We start from the raw sequence: 7,560 nt of genomic DNA on the forward strand, positions 1-7,560 counted from the left end.
ACACCAACAACTTCTAGAAGTTTCAAGAGAGGATAGGGGCGGAAAGTTCTAGAAAGTTCAAGAGAGATAAGGGCAGCAATTTCTAGAAGGTTCAAGAGAGGTTAAAGGCGCCAAACTTTCTAGATGGGAGAACTTTCTAGATGAGAGAGAGGGGCTGAAGAGAATGCTATAAAAGGAGAAGAGAGCTAAAGGAAAAGGGGTCAAAAACCTTTTGGGCGAATTCCTTTTGGAGTGAAGAGAAAGATATGCGCAAGAGAGGAGAAGAGAGGAGAAGACTCAAGAATATTCAAGAGAAGAATAAGCTGATTTCGAATTTGGAGAAGATGCCATTGGAGGAGATCAATCTAGGTTGTCTTCTTCCTTGATTTCTTCACAAGTGGTAATCAATTTCAGCTAGAGCTTTCATGTTTATTTTCTCCATTAATTCAATCTTTCTTGCTGTAATTGGATCATGTTTCATGTAAATTCAGATTTGTAATTACTTTTCTAGGGTTATTCGAATGAATTAGATTCAATTTTGATGTTTCTTGATTAAAAATTCAATTGTAGAACTGTTAGCCGAGCTGCTATCTTGTAATCTCAGATCTGAAATTTCAGATCATGCAATTGTGATATCCGAACTGCTATTCTGTAATTTCTGATCATGAACTGTAGGGTCTGAATTGCTATTTTGTAATCTCAGATCTGTAATTTCAGATCATGAAATTGTAATATCTGAATTACTTGAGAGAGAATTCAGGTAACTTTAACTCAGTTTGGCCGATTTGTTCCTTGGAAATCCTAGATTGCTTGAGAAAGACTCTAAGATTTCAGATATGCTAATCAAAAACCGAATTGAGTGCAAGGTTAGAGATAACTTGCACAATTCGGTTGGTGATCATTCAAATCTGAAATGATGCCCTAGAATTTCTAGATCTTAATGCATGCATTGGGATTAGATTCTTGCTAGAGATAGAAGAATCATCACTCATGCATAGAATGAACATGTGCTTGAGAGAGGCTATTCATTGGCTTGGGGTTTCACCAAACCAAGGCTGAACCCTAATTTAATCGAATGACCTAGAGATCTAATTGCTGAATCAATTTTGTGCATAGTTAGCTTTTCTCAATTTTCTTGCAAGGTGTTTGATCAAATTTGTTGGAGCTTGTTTTGTAGTTAGGATTTCAGATTAGAATTAGATTTAAATTTCGGCTAATCAGATAAGAGTTGGTTGATGTACTACGAGTAGTTGCTACATAAGTCCTCGTGGGAACAATACTTTATTCATCACTCTATTACCTGTGCGGCTAGTGCACTTGCTATCAACCTGGAGCCCCAACTGGCAACCTACCTGCCTCTATCGCCGACCTGGAGCCCTACCTCTACTAACTTGGCAACCTACCTCTACTAACCTATCAACCTGCCTCCGTTGATCTGGTGACCTGCACCCGCCGACCTGGCAACTTGCCTTTGTTGCTGACCTGGTGACCTGCCCCCGCTGACCTGGCAACCTCGTCTATAACTCAGGCACCCTGATGTACACGGCTAGCAGCACATTGTCCAAGGCCGACTTGTGGTACCTCGTCAGTACCGATCAAAGTGACCTTGACGTGAGGAGTGACTTGAAGGAAGGGGAAATCTATCATATGGATGGCTGAACCATGCTGGATGGTAGGGCGAAATTTCAAAAATTTCTTTCAAAATTTCTTTCTACCCTTCCGGGAATTGCATTCCCAGTTATTGAAAAACTACATTTTTCAAGGATTGTTCTCACACCGAACCAGACCAGATCTGAAACCAAAAGAAAGGGCGAAGAATACTTGATACGGATTCCACATGTGTAGTTCCCAAAGTGCGTGTTCACACCCAAAGAGGATACCAAAACTAGCTTCCACTAAAGTTGGCGTAGCTTGAATTGAAGTCAGTTCAACAACGTAGTCCATCAGCAAGAACTGCAACCCAACAGCTTGGATCGAGCAAGGGATGTGAGCACGATGCAAATCTGATTTTTCTTACAAAAATCAGAAACCAAAACTGATCAAGATCAATCACCAGATGGAGAACGAACTAGGGTTTGGGTGGCAAGAGCAGAGGGAGAGAACTGAGAGCAGAAAGATAATCTTTGGAATAGTTCGCCCTCCTTTATTGCTCTGCTAATCCAATTAGGAGCTTCCTAATCGAAATCTTTATTTGGATACGGATTCTTTAAGTGGATAAGAGTTATCCTCTTATCCTATTGCTGATCTAAGCCCATATCCATACCCATATTCGCCCATGTCACATGACTGCTTTAAGCTGTCATGTGACACCCTGATTATTAGGCCCATTAAGCAAGTAGCTTACGTCCCCTTTTAGTTGCTATCCACTTTGGCTCTCTTTGTATGGTGTGGGACCCCAACAATGACCACACATAAGCACATATGGGTTCAACCCAGCTTTTGTGAAAAAGCCTAGCTGAATTCATTGTCAAGCACAGTGAACCCCTGAGTCCATCAATATGGGCTCTTAATGGGCTCAACATTTACACGAAATGGTCCTTGAGTCTAGCCATCCTATGAAGGCCCTAGGACAATGGTCTTAACTGAGATTAGCCCATTAGGTATAACAACCATAAATGGTCTTACACTTAATCTCTCATCCCTTAATGATCAAATACTGCCCGACAAGGGAAGACCTCTCCCTCGACTGCAAGGGGCAGTGTTGCACTCTCTGCTCAGATGGATCCCGGGAATTAAAACCTTTTGCAAACCTTTTTTTTAAACATAATATATATTTTCATATAAATATATTTTGCAAAACAAATCACAAACAAGTTCCCGGGATCCATGTGAGAAGAGAGTGTGGCACTGTTCCTTGCCGCCGAGGGAGAGGTCCTCTCTTGTCGGACAGTGCTTGATCATTAAGGGCTGAGAGGTTAAGTGTAAGACCATTTAGGATAATACCTGATGGGCTAATCTTGCACCTGCCCACAGTCCCTGGGTTTTTATAAGATGGCTTGGCCCAGGGACCACTTAATGTAAGTGTTGGGCCCACATGGACTCAAGGGGTTCATTGAGCTTTTCAATGAATTCCCAATGAGTAGGATATCGTCCACATACAAGACCAAAATGGTGATCTTATCCCCACTGGATTTCCTGTAAACACAGGGCTCATCCGGATTCTGCTCAAAGTCAAACGTTTTGACTGCAGAATCAAAACGGATGTTCCAACTCCTAGAAGCCTGCTTAAGTCCATATATGGATCTATTAAGTTTACATACCATGTGTTCCTGACCAGCAGCAATGAAGCCTTGCGGCTGCTGCATGTAGATATCTTCACTAAGATCTCCATTCAGGAACGCTATTTTGACATCCATTTGCCAAATCTCATAATCATGGTACACTGCTACAGCTAACAGGATCCTAATGGATTTAAGCATGGCCACCGGCGAAAAAGTTTCCTCATAGTCGATGCCTTCTTTCTGAGTATACCCTTTTGCCACCAAACGAGCTTTAAAGGTCTCAATCCTACCATCGGGGCCCTTCTTCCTCTTGTAGATCCATTTGCAACCAATTGCTTTTACCCCGGAGGGCGGATCCACCAGAGTCCAGACTCCATTGGTCTCCATTGAGTCCATTTCAGCTCTCATGGCCTCCACCCACTTCTAGGAGTCTATGTCTAACATAGCTTCCGCGTAAGTCACGGGATCCTCTTCACTAGTCAAGGCTTCCACCAAGTAACTATCCTGGTCATAACCATATCGGACTGGTGGTCTGGATACCCGGGTGGACCTTCTAGGTTGGTCATTACCTGGAACTTGTGGGACATCTCCCACTGCTCCTGAGCTCTCCTCATCAAGAACTATTTCCTGACGATGGGTGTCCAGGATGTAATCAGTTTCTAAGAATTGGGCGTTTCGACTGCAGAACACTTTCTGCTCACTTGGGTCATAGAATAGATAACCCACCGAATCCTTTGGGTAGCCTATAAACAGGCAACGGCTGGTTTTAGATTCCAACTTGTCCGCATTTGTTCTTTTAACGTGTGCAGGACAACCCCAAATCTTCAAGTGTCTTACACTTGGCTTCCTTCCGGTCCAAAGCTCATATGGAGTTTTCGGAACTGATTTGGTTGGAACCCGATTCAGCACGTAGATAGCATTCTCTAATGCGTATCCCCAAAAGGATGTGGGTAGTTCTGAGCGTACGAGAAGTGACTGGACCATGTCCAACAAGGTCCTATTCCTCCTCTCTGAAACATCATTGAGTTGAGGTGTAGCAGGAGGAGCTAGTTGTGACACTATCCCATTGGCCTTTAAGTAGTCCCTGAATTCGTCAGAGAGATACTCGCCACCTCGATCTGATCGAAGGGCCTTAATTTCTCTTCCTAACTGTTTCTCGACTTCCTGTCTGAATTCTTTGAACTTTTCAAATGATTCAGACTTATGTCTCATTAGGTACACGTAATGGCCGCCATAAAGGTTGCGGAATGGGTGGGCGAATTTCAAAAATTTCCTACCTTCTCCCAACTGGGAATCATATTCCCTAAATTTAGAATACAATATTCAAAGATCTACTTGAACCCTAATCAAACCAGATCTGTACCAAAAGATAAATGGGAGGATTATACCTGATCCGGAGAAGCAGTATCTCCCAAAGTTGGTGTTCACGCCCAAAGAATGCTCCAAGATCTGTCCCTGCTGAAGATGACACAGCTGTGGATGGAACAGAACCAGCAGGGTGCGTCCTACACACTGGATCCTTCACAAGAATCCCCTGGATGTACTAAACACTGAATTCTTTCAGTCTTTCTTGCAAGACTGATGTCAAGAACTGGTTTCTTGACTTTCTTTTCTGCAAAGATCGAATCTTGCAATATTGCAGATGGCGGCGGCAGGAGGAGATCTCCAGAAAATGAAAAAGGTTGAACTGTTTTTCTTTTCTGGAGAGTATGAGATCTAATCTCAAATCGTAGGAACCCTTCTTGCGATCTTGCTTGGTTCGAAATCTGATATTTCTTCCTCTTAGTTGGTTCGAAATCTCCTCCTTTCTTCTTGATTAAGAAATCTCCTCCTTAGGAGTTATCCCAATCCAAATCAGTATTTGGATAGGGGATGATCTTAATCCCTTTCCCAGATAGAGTTAGCTTACTCCTGATCTTATCAGGAGGTTACCAGATTCAAATCTGATTTGAATTTGGTCTCTAAGAGTGGATAGAGCTAAGAGCCCAATCCTTTTACTAACTTCAATCTAAAATTCGCCCCCTGGATGGGTGATCATATCAGCCCACCTCGAAATGGGCTTTTGGCCCATTAAGTGTTCAGTGTTTAATTAGCTTCCAATCTACTGCCCAGTTGGGCTTCTTTGTATGGCGTGGGACCCAAGCATTGATCTACACACCAGCCACATGGGTTTGGCCTAGCCTTTAATACAAGGCCCAGCCGAATTCACTGAAAAACTCAATAAACCCCTTGAGTCCATCGTATGGACCCTATGGGCCCAACACTTACATTAAGTGGTCCCTGGGCCAAGCCATCTTATAAAAACCCAGGGACTGTGGGCAGGTGCAAGATTAGCCCATTAGGTATTATCTTAAATGGTCTTACACTTAACCTCTCAGCCCTTAATGATCAAGCACTGCCCGACAAGAGAGGACCTCTCCCTCGGCTGCAAGGAAAAGTGCCGCACTCTCCTCTCACATGGATCCCGGGAATTAAAACCATTTGCAAACATTTTAAAACCGTACATATATATATCAATATATTAATTTTGCAAAACAAAATTCCAACGATTGAAATCAACTGCCGGCAGTTTGGTTTCCATCAGAGAGAGTGCATTCCCGATCATTACCCTTTGTCCGACAAAGTGGCTGATTCTGTCACTATGACCACCCACTCAGATGAATTTTCAAACTGCCCCAACATACCTAGGTTTTGATCCCCACTAAGGATCTCACTGATTGGCATATCAAAGGCAGCCTGATCCAGCACCTAGTGAAGTGTCATAATCAAGTCTAGGGGTCAGGTGTAACTTTCCAGTTTTGCCCATCTGTCTCCAAGGTCCAGGGCAAGACTGGAAATCTGGTCCGGTTCAAGGATTCAAGTAATCCCATACTGCATGTGCCTCGGGTCTTACCCTGATGGCTGAGACAGGCCATCCCAACACTTGGTGGCAGACCAGCATCATCCTTGGCAGGATAAATCTCCCCAGACTTATCCATCGGCTGTGAACATTTAAAACTAACATGAGTCTCTACAAATGTCCAGTTTTAGGCTTTTACACAGAATTAAACCAAACAACATGAATCAAACATGCACTTTATTTATTTCCACTAAATTACAAAAGTACATCAAATTAGATTGAAGCTAAGGGCATACATAAACTGTCTAACACAGTGAACCCCTGAGCCCATCACAATGGGCTCTTAATGGGCCCAACACTTACAATAAGTGGTCTCTGGCTCAAACCACCTTATAAAAACCCAAGGACTGTGGGCAGATGCAAGATTAGCCCATTAGGTATTACCCTCAATGGTCTTACACTTAACCTCTCAACCCATAATGATCAAACACTGCCCGACAAGAGACGACCTCTCCCTCGACTGCAAGGAACAGTGTTACACTCTCTACTCACATGGATCCCGGGAATAAAAACCTTTTGCAAACATTTTGAAACCGTAATATATATATACATATGTGTGTGTGTGTGTGTGTATCTCTATATTAATATATTTTGCAAAACAAATTTCAACGATTGAAATCGGCTGCCGACAGCTTTGGTTTCCATCAGAGAGAGTGCATCCCCGATCATTCACTTTGTCCGACAAAGGGGTTGATCCTGTCACTATGATCGTCCTCTCAGATGAATTCTCGGACTGTCCCAACATACCCAGGTTTTGACCCCCACTAAGGATCTCACTGATTGGCATATCAAAGACAACCCAATCTGACACCTAGTGCAGTATCATAATCGAGTCTAGGGGTCAGGTGTAACATTCCAGTTTTGCCCATCTATCTCTAAGGTCTAGGGAAATACTAGAATTTTGGTCTGGTTCAGGGTTTCAAGAAAACCCACACTGCATGTACCTCAGGTCTCACCCTGGCAGCTGAGACAAGATACCCCAACCAACTTGGCGGCACATCAGTGTCAGCCTTGGCAGGATAAGTCTCCCCAGATCTATCCAACGAATGTAAAGATTCTAAACTAACATGAGTCTCATATGTGTCCAGTTTAAGGGTATTACACAGAAACACACCATAATAACATGAATCAAATATGTACTTTATTTATTTACATTTAATGTCATAAAGTACATCATTCTGATTGGAGCTAAGGGCATACACTGTCTAACACTACACATCAGCCACATGGGTTCAGCGTAGCCTCTGTTACAAGGCGTGGCTGAATTCAGTGTAGGAGATAGTGAACCCATGAGTCCATCACCATGGGCTTTTATTAGGCCCAACATTTACACTAAATAGTCCTTGGGTTAACCCACCTTATAAAAACCCAAGGACTGTGGACAGATGCAAGATTAGCCCATCAGGTATTATCCTCAATGGTTTTACACTTAACCTCTTAACCCATAATGATCAAACACTG

Source organism: Nelumbo nucifera, chromosome 4, assembly GCF_055504915.1.
Source record: "Nelumbo nucifera cultivar China Antique chromosome 4, China Antique-T2T, whole genome shotgun sequence".
Taxonomy (NCBI): Eukaryota; Viridiplantae; Streptophyta; class Magnoliopsida; order Proteales; family Nelumbonaceae; genus Nelumbo; species Nelumbo nucifera.